This window comes from Lolium perenne, chromosome 2 (assembly GCF_019359855.2).
Source record: "Lolium perenne isolate Kyuss_39 chromosome 2, Kyuss_2.0, whole genome shotgun sequence".
NCBI lineage: Eukaryota > Viridiplantae > Streptophyta > Magnoliopsida > Poales > Poaceae > Lolium > Lolium perenne.
In genome coordinates, this window is record NC_067245.2 from 258634266 (window position 1) to 258650558 (window position 16293).

Genomic DNA, 16293 nt, shown 5'->3' on the forward strand with positions numbered 1-16293 from the left:
CACCCGGACTCCCTGATATCCTGCTGATCCTCGGGCTGGAGATAAGAAACATACGGATCTAGTGAATAATCATAGGGATAACCTGCAAGAAGGGATGAGATTTGGGTTTATTAAACACGACTTCATTTTGTACATTCCAAAATAGCCCATAAAATAGCGCATACACCCTCTCTAATGTATACAAAATCCTATGCTTTTCCTAATCTTATGATTTTCATATCCTGTGAATGAAAAAGGATCCCTGATTCGTTACTGGTGAATTTTTCCATGCAGGAAGGGATTATGAGATTAAAGGGCCACAACACCACCCTTCAGAACAGAAACCTCAAACTCTTGCATAGGTTTGGTATCCTGAATGCGAGAATCGAGACGGATGCTCGCCTCCGGGAGAGGAGCAGCCAGTGCACGTGTGTGCATCTTCGGCCGTGTATGTTTCCATTGCCGTGCCGCAGTTTTATCGCCTCCTTGCTGGCTGCCAGATCCAACTACTTAACTGTCTTTCTTCCAGGGATGGCGGTTCCATAGTTGAAGAGGTTCCTATGGACAAGGACTTTGCAGCTCTCAGGCATATTGAAGAGGTTGGCACTCCATTTGTTTATTTCTCCCCCCTCATCTGCACTCTGCATACTTCATTGCTGTTGAATTTGCAATGCAGGATGTGATAACACGATTCTCCGCGAAACTGGACCAGATCAAGGGCCACAACACCATCCTTCATAAGAAAATCCGCCACCTCGTGGGCAGGGGCATTTTAAATCGTGCCATATCGGCGGAGAATGCCCGTTCCGAGCAATCTTCTTTTGATAAACGGTACTCAGATGTTCTCGCGAGTGTAAGAAGTTGAAGAAGGAAGTCGAGGAACTACGCGCCCAGCCACCGATGAGTGTGGTCAACGACAAGGCTGGTCGGTGTGATTGCAATCGTGACTGTGAAAGTTTTCAACAGAAGTGGAGTTGCATGCTGAACATGCGCAATATTTCGAGACGAAGTACTTGAAAGTTCGCACGAGTGCGATAAGTTGAAGAAGGAAGTCGAGTGTCTCCGCTCCCAGCAGCCAACTATTGCGACATCAGGAGACCAGGGTGTGCTAATTGCAGCCAGAATTTTGGAATCGATGAAAAGTTGAATTTGGCTTTGTTGTGCAATATAGCAAGACCTGTTCCTCCTCTGCCTTCGTCTTTTGGCATAATTGCTTTGTCTTCAGTATTGACTCCTGAATGATTCGTATATTTCTGACGGTTTCTGAATTATGTACAACTTTTGTAATATTGGTCAAACTAGTTTTGACCAGGGTTTGTGTAGGGTGGTTGAATTTTTTGGTTGGTCCAAATTGTGTTGTGTGGTCCAAATGTGATGTATCATCACACCACCATGTGCCCCGCCACCCCCAGGTTTTGGTAATGCCATTCTGATACATTCTTCATAGAAGGAACATACATTTTTTCCGTTAGGGCATGACAATTTTGAAAAATTCAAACAAAAATGGGAAGAGAGAATGGTAACATCATTTTCCATGTGATGCCCCTGTGCCAAATTTTGGTTCATTTTAAGAATGTAAGGTGACAAATTTACTCGAGGAAACTAGTTGGAGTAGACGGGCATGACCGGATTGGCATAGGGGATTTATTTTTTGAAGGATGTTATTTTTCATGGACAATATCTGACACAAACAATAAAATGTTAAGGTCTCATATTATTCTGAATGATTGTGAATTACTTATGACGTTTGGAAGTATTGGTATACGTGAGAATCGAGTACATGCACGACTTCACGCGTCCACAACTAATCGGCCTCATCGTCTGTCGCGTCCACAACTAATGCCATTCTGATACAGAGAGTCAGAGGCTATAAAATAATCGGCCTCATCGTCTCTCGCGAGCTCGTCCTCTCCCCTCCCATCAACTCACCGCACCTCTGAGGCATCGACTTCCTCGTTTCCAACTGCAGCAGCATGAAGACAGGTCTTGCGTACGAGGCGGAGCAATCGGCGGCCGCTCGTGCAGAGGATGCCTCTGCGGTAGTGGCCGTCGCGGCGGGTGAGGCTTCACCGGGCACCCAGGCCGCTCGTCTCCTCTGCTTGTCTGATTCTTCGACCTTGGTCGAAACGGGCGTCCTGGCCGTCGAGGAGAAGGTGGATAGCAACGCCGTTGCTCCCGCCGAAGACCCGCAAGGCGTTGCAGGCCACCACGGCGAGGTCTTCCTAGACCCGGTGCTGGACACGGACCTCGACCCCTTCGACGATTTCGGCCCAAACGTTCAGTTCCAGGAGGATGTCGAGGGTGACGATGAAGAGGTACTGCTCTTTTACCGAAACTGTCCCGATCCTTTTTGTGTCATATTACTTTTCGCGTGGTTTGCACGAACCTGGTTCTTGATTGATTTGATCCCCTACTTTGTCTTGTAGACGTACTTGATTCTACGGTTCGTACGGTCAGATTCTAGTTTAATTTCGACTAATCTACCATGTAGTTGGCTTGATTTTTCATATAATTAATTTATGTGTTCATACTTAGTGGACTTGCAATTGTTGTGGCTTATGTTCATTGCTGTTCATAGGGTTTTCTTGTGATTTAGTATGATTTCTTCTGCCATTTACTTGTTCTACACATTTAATTTTAGGCTTCTAAGGTTTGCTTATGATAGTGCAGTATTTATTCGATCTTTCATTAAGCACCTGATTATTATGTACTTTATAATTCACAGGAATATTCTGATGACATGGACGACAACAAGGAGCGCAGGGACCAGAAGAGCCGCTACGTTCTGAAGCGGCTGAAGGGTGGTGAAATTCGTTTCCGCATGCGCGGGGAGCTATTTTGCCCATTCTGTGGCAAAATCCTCCAGAAGGACATCCGCAGGCTGATCCAGCATGCGACGGGTGTAGGCCTAAGTACATCGGGGAAGCACCGCCCTGCAACCAAGGCCAAGCACGCAGCATATGGCCTCTTCCTCCAGAATTACGTCTTGCCTGGCTTGTTCCCAGTCAACGCCCCTGCTGCTGGCCCTCATGCTCCTGGTCCTGTTTAAAGTTCATATGTGTAATCTTATTCCCTTTGGAAGTTCAGTATTAAACTCTACTAGTACAACCGTGGTGGTCTTGTGATGGTAGTACTCTTTTGATGCATTTGTGATGTAGTAGTACGAAGTACTAGTATTTTTTTTTTGAAATGGTATAGTACTATCTAAGAAAAGTACTCCCTTCGATTCACATTCATTTTACACCAAGAAATATGGATCAGAGTGAGGGAGTAAATTAAACATGGCATCTCGTGCATGAAGCTTGACATATCGACCAGGTTGGCTAGAATGGCAATACAATGCTGCTCATTAGGCAAATGCATGCCATGTAAAGAAGTCTATACTGACATAAAAAAAGACTACATTGGGGATTAGAGTCAATTGGGGCATCTACAATACAGAAAATCTTGCTTGTAGCTGATTTTGGCTAAGAGGGTTTTACTCACATTACACGTGCCACTTTCCTTGTCTGCAAAACAAGTTCCAATAAAGGAAGAGGAAAGAAAGGGACATTGTGGGCGAGATTGAACACCTTTTTTATGTGTTAAGCTGAGGCCTCGTTTAGCTGAGGATTTCGACTTAGGCCTAACAGCTCAGCACACCCACAAATAAATCTCCTTGCGCGCACCTTGTCGACAAAAATAACAAAATTAGCACGCAAGATTAAGAATGAAGTGAATTTAATTAACTTGGTTAGCTTTTCAAGCAATATATTCAGAGAAAGAGCACACATGATCGGCTCGAAATAATCGTAAGAGAAGAACAATAAATCTAAGGCACCCCACTTCATCGGAAGAAGGGGCGTGACAACGCATGGATTCATACCTTGAGTCGACGCTGGCTCGTAGAAGGGCGGCCGCGCCTCGAGGATGCCGGCGACGTCTCCACCTCGGTATCACATGTGACAGCTTCTCGACGGGCGGTGCGCCGCGCCATGTAGAAGATCTATCAAAAGAGGAGAGCCCGATGACGCTACTGACGCCTCAACCTTGATAGCACCGGCCTGTTGCTCCGCACTGAGATGCGCCACATGCAAGATTTAGCGGATGCGCCAATTTCAGAGATATGTCATGATCGTTGAAACAAATTTCACCGTGATGATGATTTGATCCTGCACTCGGCCTTGAACACAAGTACTAGTACAGTCTCACAATTTTTTTTATCATTATACTTTGCGAGATTTAGCGGATGCGCCAATTTTAGAGATATGTCATGATCGTTGTAACGAATTTCAACGTGATGATGATTTGATCCTGCACTCGGCCTTGAACATAAGTACTAGTACATTCTCACAATTTTTTTATCATTATACATTGCGAGATTTAGTGGATGCGCCAAATTCAGAGATAGATCATGATCATGGTAACAAACTTTTCAATGTAATGATGATTTGATGTTGCACTCGACCTTGAACATAAGTCCTAGTACGGTCTCACAATTTTTTTATCATTATACTTTGCAAGTTTTAGAGGATGCGCCCATTTTCAGAGGTAGATCATGATCATGGTAACAAATTTTAAACGTGATGATGATTTGATGTTGCACTCGACCTTGAACAGAAGTACTACTACTGTCTCACAATTTCTTTATCATTATACTTTGCCAGATTTAGCGGATTCGCCAAATTTAGAGATAGATCATGATCATGGTAACAAATTTTCAACGTGATGATGATTTGATGTTGCACTCGGGCTTGAACATAAGTACTAGTACGGTCACTCAAAATTTTAGCATTATACTTTGCAACGGATGCACCAATTTCAGGTGCATGTCACCAGATCTGTGTCCGATGATGATCATGGTAGTAACCGATGTTCAACTTGATGATGATTTCATTTTACAGTCGGCCTTGAACAGAGGTACTAGTACGGTCTCACAATTTTTTATCATTATACTTGGACCTTAGCGAAATTCAAAATCTCATAGCGGCAAAACTTCCCGCCCACAAAATACAAAAATTTCACACGCTTCCAAATTCCGATTCTACCCCTGTGGAGATGACAGCAAAGTCGGTTGGTGGGGGGTCTGGCCGTCATTTTTTGGATCACCACCTCCCTAGCCCCGGATACCCTCCCCCAAAAATTCATTTCCCTCGATCTCTCATACCGAGACCACCCACCGGAACTTCTCAAGTCCCTCTCTCTACCACCTCCACGACCACCGCACCGGAACATCCCCGCCGGACTTCCCTGGCCTACCCGAGCCCTCGCGATCCTCGTCATCCGGCTGCCTGCCGGAGCCGCTTCATCGACGCCGTCATCAACCGGACCGGATCATCCCCGCCGAACCTCGAAACCATATGCTCATCCAGCAGTCTACCGCAGTCGCTTCAGCTGCGGTATCGTCCACCCCACCGGAGCCGCTTCGCCGGATCCGTCGTCCACCGCATCGGATCTTGCTCACCGACACCGCTGTGCATGAACCGGATCTGCTTCACCCGCGCCGTGCATGATCTAAACTCTTCTACTGTCGCTTTTCTATTGCTTGCCTGCAAGTTCTTGTTTAATCTTGGGGGAACCTGTTTGTGCTAACGACGCGCCGTTACGTTTTTGCAGATGAGATGAGTAATCATGAAGTGTAATGGCCGTCTCTCCAACCCCAAGTAGCACATGTAGCGTACTTCATCACCGGATCTATCAACCCCAGGAAGATCTGTTGTGACTCCCACAGTGCTTCTCCTAATGTAAGTCCCTTGTTTTAGCGCCATGTTCGGGTTCAGATGCTTGTTTGTCCGAAGCTCTTTTAGTTCATTCCTAGCTATGACCGTAACACGTTGCTATTTTCTACTTCATTGCTAACTTTAAGCGATTGAACATTTTGGTTTGCATTCCCTGCTCTGTAGATGTAGCCATCATAACTTCTATCTTGCTCAGTCGTTGTTACAAAAATTATAGGTATTATAGTAACATCCTGCTATTATTTAGTTCACGGCCAATTTTAAGTAATTGCACATGTTGGTTCGCATTCCCTGCTCTATAGCTTTTGGCATCGTAACTTCTATATTTGGTTTACATTCCCTGCTCTGTAGATCTAGCCATCATAACTTTATCTTACTCAGTCGTTGTTACAAAAATTATGGCCTGCTACTATGTTGTTTGTGCCAATTTTTTACTCCATGAACATGTTGGCTTGCATTCCCTGTACTACAGGTGATGCCATTGTTTTGTATCTAGTTCATTGTAAGCTAACAAAGTAAGGACTTAGTTTGGCATGCTATCACTTTCTGCTATCTAGCCTGTAGTACAAATAAACTTGTCATACTACTAGATAATAATTTTGCGTGCCATCTTGTTCTTCAAAAGCTGCATTATTGACTTGTTTCTCTGACTTGGCATGACGCTCACATATGGAAAGCTGAACATATTGGTTTGCATTCCCTCTTATACAAGTTCACAGGTGATCCCACTATATTCCGTATCTGGTCCATCCTAAGCTCCAAAGATTAACTATCCTCTATGTGTTGCTCATTACAAGTTTATATCCCGAAACATCTTGATTTGCATCCCCTTCACTATAAGTTCAGGAGTATTATTTAGTTCACGGCCAAAATGAAGTAATTGCACTTGGCACATGTTGGTTCACATTCCCTCCTCTTTAGCTTTTGCCATCGTAACTTCTATTTTTGGTTTACATTCCCTGCTCTGTAGATGTAGCCATCATAACTTCATCTTGCTCAGTCGTTGTTACAAAATTTATAGCCTGCTACTATGTTGTTCATGTCAATTTTGTACTCCCTGAACATGTTGGTTTGCATGGGACTCGACAGTAGTAAGTCTGCTGTTTCATTCTAACATGCTCTGTTATATTGGCTGTTGGTATGCGGCATGCACTCTTTGTTTGCTTATTGTGCGCATTACAATGATCTTGTTATAACGATTTTAAAATGATGAGTTCCAAATTCTTTGGCAAACAATATTGCAGTGTCTTTGCGTTTCCATTGTTGTTGTCTTAACTTGTAATGTCTTTGTTTCAGATATAGGTGCTGCATGGACAACTTAAAAGATTGCTGGATCGCTTCATTGTATTATAGGTTTAATTACCATTCAATTTCTCTGGGTTCTGTAATATTTTTTCAAAGCCTTGCAGCTGATGTAATATTTAGTTAGTTTTTATAGTTCTTTCGCGCATTTTTTCTTTGGTGCTTGTGGTAAGTGAGGCTATCCGACGTAAATCAATCTTTGCGTAAATATTCTCAGTATCTAAATCACGAATTCCCATCCCTTAAACGGCCCAATTAAGCGAAATCACATATGTGCCGGCTCGCAAAATCCTAAAGCGCCTATTACGCCGGCATATAAACAGCAACTAAACGGGCTGGCCCACTTACTTATTGGGCCAGCCCACTTGATTTACTGTGGACCCCACACTCTAAGTGGGCCGGCCCACTTGCTTTAAGGTGGACCCCACCCACAACTGGGCCGGCCCACTAACTAGTTGGGCCAGCCCAATTGCTTTTGTGGTGGACCCACATACTAAATGGGCCGGCCCTTTAAGACCAAAGTGGGACCCACCAGGGTTTTTGGCCCGGCCCACTCTCTTGTTGGGCCGGCCCACTTGCTATATGGTGGACCCCACATACTAAACGGGCCGGCCTTTTAAGAGGAAAGTGGGACCCAGCTGTGTTTTTGGCCCGGCCCACTAGCGTGTTGGGCCGACCCACTTGCTATATGGTGGACCCCACATACTAAACGGGCCGGCCCTTTAAGAGGAAAGTGGGACCCACCTGTGTTTTTGGCCCGGCCCACTAGCGTGTTGGGCCGGCCCACTTGCTATATGGTGGACCCCACATACTAAATGGGCCGGCCCTTTAACAGGAAAGTGGGACCCACCAGTGTTTTGGCTCGGCCCACTATCTTGTTGGGCCGGCCCACTTGCTATATGGTGGACCCCACATACTAAATGGGCCAGCCCTTTAACTGGAAAGTGGGACCCACCTGTGTTTTTGGCCCGGCCCACTATCTTGTTGGGCCGGCCCACTTGCTATATGGTGGACCGCACATACTAAATAGGCTGGCCCTTTAACAGGAAAGTGGGACCCACCGGTGCTTTTGGCCCGGCCCACTGGCTTGTTGGGCCAGCCCAGTTGATCTAATGTGGACCCCACGTACTAAATGGGCCGGCCCGATAGCAGGAAAGTGGGACCCACATGCTAACTGGGCCGGCCCAATAACTTCTTGGGCCGGCCCAGTTGCCTTAATGTGGACCCCACTTTGTAAATGGGCCGGCCCGATACCAGGAAAGTGGGTCCCACATGTCTTGTGGGCCGGCCCTTTTGCCTGTTCACCGGTCAATCGAGTGCATTCGGCCCAGCCCACATGCTTAGTGGGCCGACCCATTAAAGTTTTGACCAGTCAACCTTAGAGGTTAGGCCCGGCCCACGTAACTGATGGACCAGCCCAGCTATATAGTTGACCGGTCAAACTAAGTCAGCTGGCCCGGCCCGCAAACTTAATGGGCCGGCCCGCTTAAGACGTGGCAGGCCTCGTGTGGGCCTACCATCTACCACGGGTTTCAGCCGGTTAACGCCGTTAACTGCCAGTTAACGGCGTCTGCCACGTGTCAGTTTGCATGACGTCAGCAGTCAACGGGCTCCCGGAAACACTTGGGCAACGGTCCGATTTTCCGTGGCGGAAGGGCGCCCAAGCGCGACGGACCGAAAAAATCGTCGTAGGACTTTGCCTGACGCAGTTTCCACAACAGAACCCATATCGTCGGGTTAGGCCCATAGGCGACGAAAAATACCCCTTAGCGGACGATTTTGAGACGTTGTCTATCAGAACTTTTCTTGTAGTGGTAATTGCACAGGAACAATAGCATTGCTAGCCATGGGATTTACTCGCGCTGCTGGTATCGAATTGAAATTCGGCGCCATGTTCGTGGCTACTGGGCGTGGGACTTGATTCGGTGGTATCACCGAATAAGGCACACTACTAATAGGACTAGGGCATGCTAGCGCAGTCATGATCTGACTATCTTGGCTAAAGTGAGGATTCATCGGCGTCTCACGAAGAACTGCCGATGAAGTAGGTAATGTTGGGTTAGGGTTTCCTACAACAACGCTTGTACCAACATTAACAAAAGTATCATGAGGCGTGTTTTTACTAGCTTTCAAGTATTCTACCATGGCATCATAGGCTTGACGACTAGACTCAGTAGCATAATGATTAATTGCAGTCAATTGATCAGCATAAAACAAGCTAGTACTTACAGAGGGCTCGGCTGGATCGCCGAGCAATGGTGGAAGCTTGAACTCCCCAAGCAAAGTGGCACCGCCTTGGCGGTCCTTCTTGAAGCTTGCAAGGAACGTCTCTCTGTCTTCCTCCTCTTGCCTCTTCTTCAAAGCCTCGAACTCCTCCTTGCGCTGCTTTTCCAGCGCCTCAAGTTGCTCTTGACGCTTCCTCTTGAGCGCCTCATAGGCTTCGAGTTTTTCCGCCGAAAGATCATCGAAGCTAGGCTTGATGATATTTTTGGCGCTAATCTCAGCAGGCTGGGGTAGCTTACCGTCTGACATGATGATCTTCCCCAGCTGAGTCGCCAAAAAGTGTGTTTGCACACGAACACGTCACCGTGTACCTCCGGCGACGTGTCCTGCGTATCGAGCTCGACGCCGGAGGTACACGGTGACGTGTTCGTGTGCGAACAATAGGGATCTATCAGAGACCGGGAGCCCCAAGTACTTGATCGGGAGGGTTCCCAGTTTGCAGTTCAGACCTTCCGCAACCCTGTGTTGTGCCTCGTCGGTGACCCCTGTCACCACCGCTTCGCTTTTAGCCAGGTTAATCTTAAGTCCTGATATATTCTCAAAGCAAAGCAGGATGGTCTTAAGGTTGGCCACCCCCAGGCATGACGGCTCAACCAGGATCAAGGTATCATCTGCATACTGCAGATGAGTGACTCCCCTGGAATTAGGTGTGGTACCACCCCTGTATGTGCCCAGCCTGGTTGGCCTTTGTGAGGATGGCCGCCAGCGCATCCACCATAAAGTCAAATAGGATAGGGGATAAGGGGCCCCCCTGACGCACTCCCCGTGCATTCCTAAAGTAGGGGCCGATCTCCCCATTGACATTAACAGCAGTCTGACCCCCAGACACCAACTGCATCAAGCGGTGAGTCGTAGCTGCCGAGAACCCTTTTCTCAACAGTGCCTCCCTAAGGAAGCCCCAGTCGACCCTGTCGTAGGCCTTCTCGAAGTCCAGTTTGAGGAGGAGTCCTTTTAGCTTCTTAGCTCTGAGTTCATGTGCGATCTCGTGTAGTGCCAGCACACCCTCGTGCAGGCATCTACCCTTTATGAAAGCCGTTTGACTACGATCAATCGTCTTGTGCGCTATCGGGGTGAGTCTAGACGCGTAGGCCTTAGCTATGAATTTAAAGATGACATTGATAAGGGCTATGGGCCTAAACTGTTTGACTGTGTCTGCCCCTTTCACTTTCGGGATTAGCGAAATGATCCCATAGTTAAGACGAGAGATGTCAACCCTACCTAGGGCAAAATCAGTAAGGATGGCAAGTATCGGACCCTTGAGAATCTCCCAGAAACTCTTGAAAAACGCCACCGGGAAACCATTCGGCCCTGGAGCGGAGTCAGGCTTCATGTCTTCTAGCACCTGGTCCAATTTTTCCGGAGTAAAGGTTAGTTCAAGCGCGGTGTTTTCGTCAGCTGCCACTTGCCTATCAGTCGGCCACAGATCAGTGGTCAGGGAGAAGGCCCTCTCCTCCCCCGAGGCTCCCATCAGCCCCTGATAGAACCCGTAAATATGCTCCACCAGTTCTATCTGCTCCGAGACTTCCCCTATCTCAGTCAGAAGTCTGAAGTCTGGGGATCAAACACTTCCGACGCCTTCCGTTCGAGAAGGCGTGGAAGTACGCCGTACAGGCATCCCCCTTAAGGGTCCACTGCAGGCGGCTCCGTTGGCGCCAGTATTCCTCGTCTAAGGCGTCCAGCTGGGTTATTTGGTCCTCAAGGTGGTATCGGAGTGCCCAACCCTCCTCATCGATCCCTGAGGAATCCGCTTGTCTATCAAGAGAGGCAACCTGCTGAAGCAACTCCTCTCGGAAGGACTGCTTCTCCTTCCCGAGGTTTGCACCCCAACCCTTGAGGAACATCCGCAGGCCTCTAGCAATCCCCTGCCAGGCATCGATGCTACAGCGGTGTGGCCCCGACTCCACCATAGCACGCAAGATTTTCTCCTTAACTAGCTCCCCGAAGCCAAAAACGCCGAACCACCAAGTTTGAAAGAAAAACCTGGGTAAGCGACGGATGCCCTTTTCCCCATTATCGAGAATGAGGGGGCAGTGATCGGATCCAATCCTGGTGATCGCCACCAGCGAGCACAGCGGGAAGAGGGTTTCCCAACTGTTGGACACAAACACCCCATCCAGCACTGCCCTAATAGGGGCGGCTTGGTTATTGGTCTAGGTGAACCGAGCCCCTGCTCGACAGACTTCCCTAAGCGCAAGGCTATCTAGTATGTCATTGAAACGCCGCACCCTTGGCCAGTTGACAATCCCGTTACTCTTGTCCGCCACCCTGCGGACAAGGTTGAAATCCCCTCCCACCACCAATGGAAGGGGACATGCCAGGACCTCGGCCTCCAGTTCCCCCGGGAACTCAGCCGTCCTGGCATGGTCAGCCGGTCCATAGATCAGCATAAACCGCCATTTAAGATTCAGGTTTCGTTGCAGCATGTCTGCGCTAAGGAAGAAGGAACCTATCCTCCAGCTCCCCACCTCAAAACAGGTGTCTCGGAAGCCGAGAAGCATACCGCCCAAATGTCCCTGCGCTGGCAGCCAGTTCCAAGCAAACTGGTCCCCATGTTCGAGGCGTCGGAGTTCTTCCGTTGAAAATCATGTTTAATAGTCTCTTGAAGGCCAATAATATCCACTCGTTCCTTGTGTATCGTGTCCTTGAGTTGGGAGCACCTCCCTGGCGCTCCAAAACCCCTAATATTTTGGATAAGGAACCTCATGGCGCGGTTTTCCTTTTGGAACTCCCTTTTCATACCGTGAGGTTCGATTTACGCCCCTTGCGCCGATGGGGTTTGACTCCCTGAGCCTCCCCATCACCGAGCTGGTTAGGGGAACGCTGAAGCGTCCATGCCGTTCCGTCTAGGCCAAAGTAAGGACCAACCCCCGGGCTCCCTGCCCATGGGGCGGCCGACGCTGCCGGCTCGCCATTGGCGGCCAGTCCCTCCCCTGGGATGCTAACCCAGTGGCCTTCGACAAAACCTCCGAGGCACCCCTGGCCTCCGACTGCGCTTGCACCGCGCGAGCTTCCGCCTCGAGCTCTAGCCGATGGGCCATCGCGGCGAGCGCAGCCTGAACCTTCTCCTTTGCTCTAACGATCGATAAGGCTTCCGCCGGTGTGCCCGCAGAGGACCGGAAGACCATGCCACTATCCAAGATAACCTCTGATAGATGGGAGTCAGAAAGAAAACCAAGCACCTCAGCGGACGTACCTGATTCCTTGCACTTGCCCTCCAGGTTCTTCTCTGCCGCCAAACGCTGAGCCTTCACGATCGTCGAGGTACCAGTCTTGCCGCCCCCGTGCCTTGCGCTCTTGCGGGTCGCTGTGGAGGGCGTGGACGACGCCTCCCCGCAATGCGAGTATGGCACCGCCTGGGACCGTCGGCCTTGCACCAATGGCATGGACGCCAGTGCCTCCTTCTGCAGGTCCTGCCTAGCCATCCTTGTCACCGATCCGCCCAACTTCTCCAGCTCCAGCTCCAGCTCCCTCCCTAGCAACACCACCTTACCTAGCTCCTTCTCCCCCAGCGAAGAGTCCAGCCTGGCCATCTTGGTAGGAGGGCCCTCCTGCGGGCTGTCCACCGCCGGCAGCTGGAGGGGATCAATGACGAGCGACTCCGTCTCAGTCGAGATCCGCGAGTCATCGACACTTAGCAGCGAGAGGTCCCCCTCCGCCCTAGGCAGCTCCACTCCCATCGTCCCACCACAGGTCTTGTCCTCCTGGGGTTTGGTCCACTCCAGGCCACCCCTGCCCAGGTTGGACCCATATTGGAAGATCGGCACATCGAGGGCCTCCTGCCCGCGCGTCGCCGGTGGAGCGCTCTGCGAGCCCAGCTCTTTGTCGCACGCTTTTGCCCCCGGCGGCCCCGCCGCGCCCCCCTTGGGCTGTTGCTGCCCTGGATTGCTCTGCTCTGGTTCCTGGTTTTTCCTCCTCCTGCCATGCTTCCATTCATCATTAGTTGAGTACTCGTCCGAGAAATCATCCTCCGTGTCCTTGCGCGGCGGTGGTGGCGGCGCACCCCCTGTGATATGAGGTGGCCCAATCTTCTTAGTAAGCAACGGTGGTGATGATGATCACAGGGTGATAGCAGTGGAGGAACACGACGATGTAGTGGATGATAACTTGTATGATGCAACGAGATCTCTCGATTGGTCCCTATCGCCAATGCAACAGCTCTCAACCCTACAAGATATTCGCAACTCCACACACTTGCACACGTAGCCGCCGACCACGAAGCGGTAAGTTGGAACGTCTAATTCCTAATGGAACAGCAGATCACACAAGACTTTTCAGATCTACACAATATCAAGCAATATGGTGTAGGGAATTCAATAGTTTTGCGGAGCAAACAACTAAGAACTAGGGTTTATCTTAAACGTGGTCTAAAGCAGCTAGGGGGCATCCTGGGCACTGATACGTCTCCAACGTATCTATAATTTCTGATGTTCCATGCTTGTTTCATGACAATACCTACATGTTTTGTTCACACTTTATAATGATTTTATGCGTTTTCCGGAACTAACCTATTGACGAGATGCCGAAGTGCCAGTTCCTGTTTTCTGCTGTTTTTGGTTTCAGAAATCCTAGTAAGGAAATATTCTCGGAATTGGACGAAATCAACGCCTAGTATCTTATATTTCAAGGAAGCTTCCAGAGGACCGAAGAGGGGCCAGAGGAGAGGCCCAGGGCCACCACACATGGTGGCGGCGTGGCCCAGGGGGGGCGCGCCCCCCTGTTGTGTGGCTGCCCCGTAGCCCCTCCGACTCCGACTCTCCGCCTATAAAAGCCTTCCTGACCTAAATCTTCGATACGAATAAGCCACGGTACGAGAAACCTTCCAGAGCCGCCGGCATCGCGAAGCCAAGATTCGGGGGACAGAAGTCTCTGTTCCGGCACGCCGCCGGGACGGGGAATTGCCCCTGGAAGGCATCTCCATCGACACCACCGCCATCTTCATCACCGCTGCTGTCTCCCATGAGGAGGGAGTAGCTATCCATCGAGGCTAAGGGCTGTACCGGTAGCTATGTGGTTAATCTCTCTCTCCTATGTACTTCAATACAATGATCTCATGAGCTGCTTTACATGATTGAGATCCATATGATGAGCTTTGTAATTTAGATGCCGTTATGCTATTCAAGTGGATTTTACTTATGTGATCTCCGGAGACTCCTTGTCCCACGTGTGTAAAGGTGACAGTGTGTGCACCGTGTGGGTCTCTTAGGCTATATTTCACAGAATACTTGTTCACTGAATTATGATTTGAGTTGGATGTCTCTATGAAATTGTGGTGTGTTAGTACCTCCTATGAATGCTCACAGTGACAGCGTGGGGTGTTTATTAGTACTTGGGAATACATCTTTAAGGTTTGCCTACATGATGAATTAGTGTTCGTTATCTTGCCAGAGAGTAATTCAGAATAGCATAGTGAAGTGCTTATTTATATTCCTTTATGATTGCAATGTTGAGAGTGTCCACTAGTGAAAGTATGATCCCTAGGCCTTGTTTCTAAGCATCGAATCTCCGCTTATTTACTGTTCTGTTGCATGTTTACTTGCTGCCATATATTATTCAGATTGCTATTACCACTCATATACATCCATACCACTTGTATTTCACTATCTCTTCGCCGAACTAGTGCACCTATACATCTGACAAGTGTATTAGGTGTGTTGGGGACACAAGAGACTTCTTGTATCGTGATTGCAGGGTTGCTTGAGAGGGATATCTTTGACCTCTTCCTCCCTGAGTTCGATAAACCTTGGGTGATTCACTTAAGGGAAAACTTGATGCTGTTCTACAAACCTCTACTCTTGGAGGCCCAACACTGTCTACAGGAAAAGAAGCCAACAGTAGACAGCAGGCACTTATATAGGCGTCCAGGACGACTTCTGGTCGAAAAGATACAAGAATAACCGACCCAGAATAGATCTGGTCGAGACAGACTCGGACACGGCCGGTCTGGGGACCGGTCGACCGGGCCTGGGACCGGGCTGGCCGTTTCAAACTGGGCCAGGGACCGGGTGGCAACCGGGCTCTGGATTTGTCGCGCAGTAACCCGTCCGGTTGCAGTCAGTGTGGCGCCCGGTTGGCGCCGGGGCGGATCCGGCCTGCCGCCCGGTCGGACCGGGCCAGGGACCGGGCGCGCTGGCGTGGCGGCCGGTCTGACCGGGTGCTGGGCCGGCCTGGACTTCGTCTTCTCCTCTCGCGCATGCCTCCCGCTCCTCCCTCGCGCGTCCATGAGATATCTTTATGTCCAGCTCCTTGTCCAGCTCCACGTCCATCTTCACGTCCAGCTGCTCCTCTCCTCCTCGTGCGATGCTTGTCTCGTCTTCATACCTGATGATACATAAGTAATAGGACTTAGGTAGTATAAAGTTCTGATCAATCAAAGTATCGTTTAGGAACAATTTCACCTGTTGTTTAAGTAGCTTCGCACGAGCTCTTGTAATAGGTCCAATCCTGACTTCATTGGACTTGAGCTTCACAGTAGGTTCATCTTCATTTGGTAATGACGGAGGTGGTAGTGTGGTAGGGATGTCCTCATCATCTCTCCCCCCTTCAAAAGGCGTCGACCCCGACGCTCCAAGGTCTTCTCCATCATATGGTGTCAAATCAGCAACATTGAAAGAATTACTAACACCAAACTCATCAATTGGAAGATCTATCGAGTATGCATTATCATTGATCTTGGCAAGCACTTTGTAAGGACCAGCACCACGAGGCTTCAACTTAGACTTCCGCAGCTTCGGGAACCTATCCTTGCGAAAATGTACCCAGACCATATCACCAGGCTTGAACAACATCTCCTTACGCTTCTTTTTTATCCTTGCAACATTGCTCTTGCCTTTCTTCTCTATCAACTCTTTAGTCTTCATATGGATCTTTCGCACAAAATCTGCCCTCTTGGATGCCTCCATATTAACTCTCTCATGTATGGGTAAAGGCAACAAGTCAAGTGGAGTAATGGGTTTGAAACCATACACCACCTCAAAAGGACATAGCTCCGTGGTAGAATGTACCGCCCTATTAT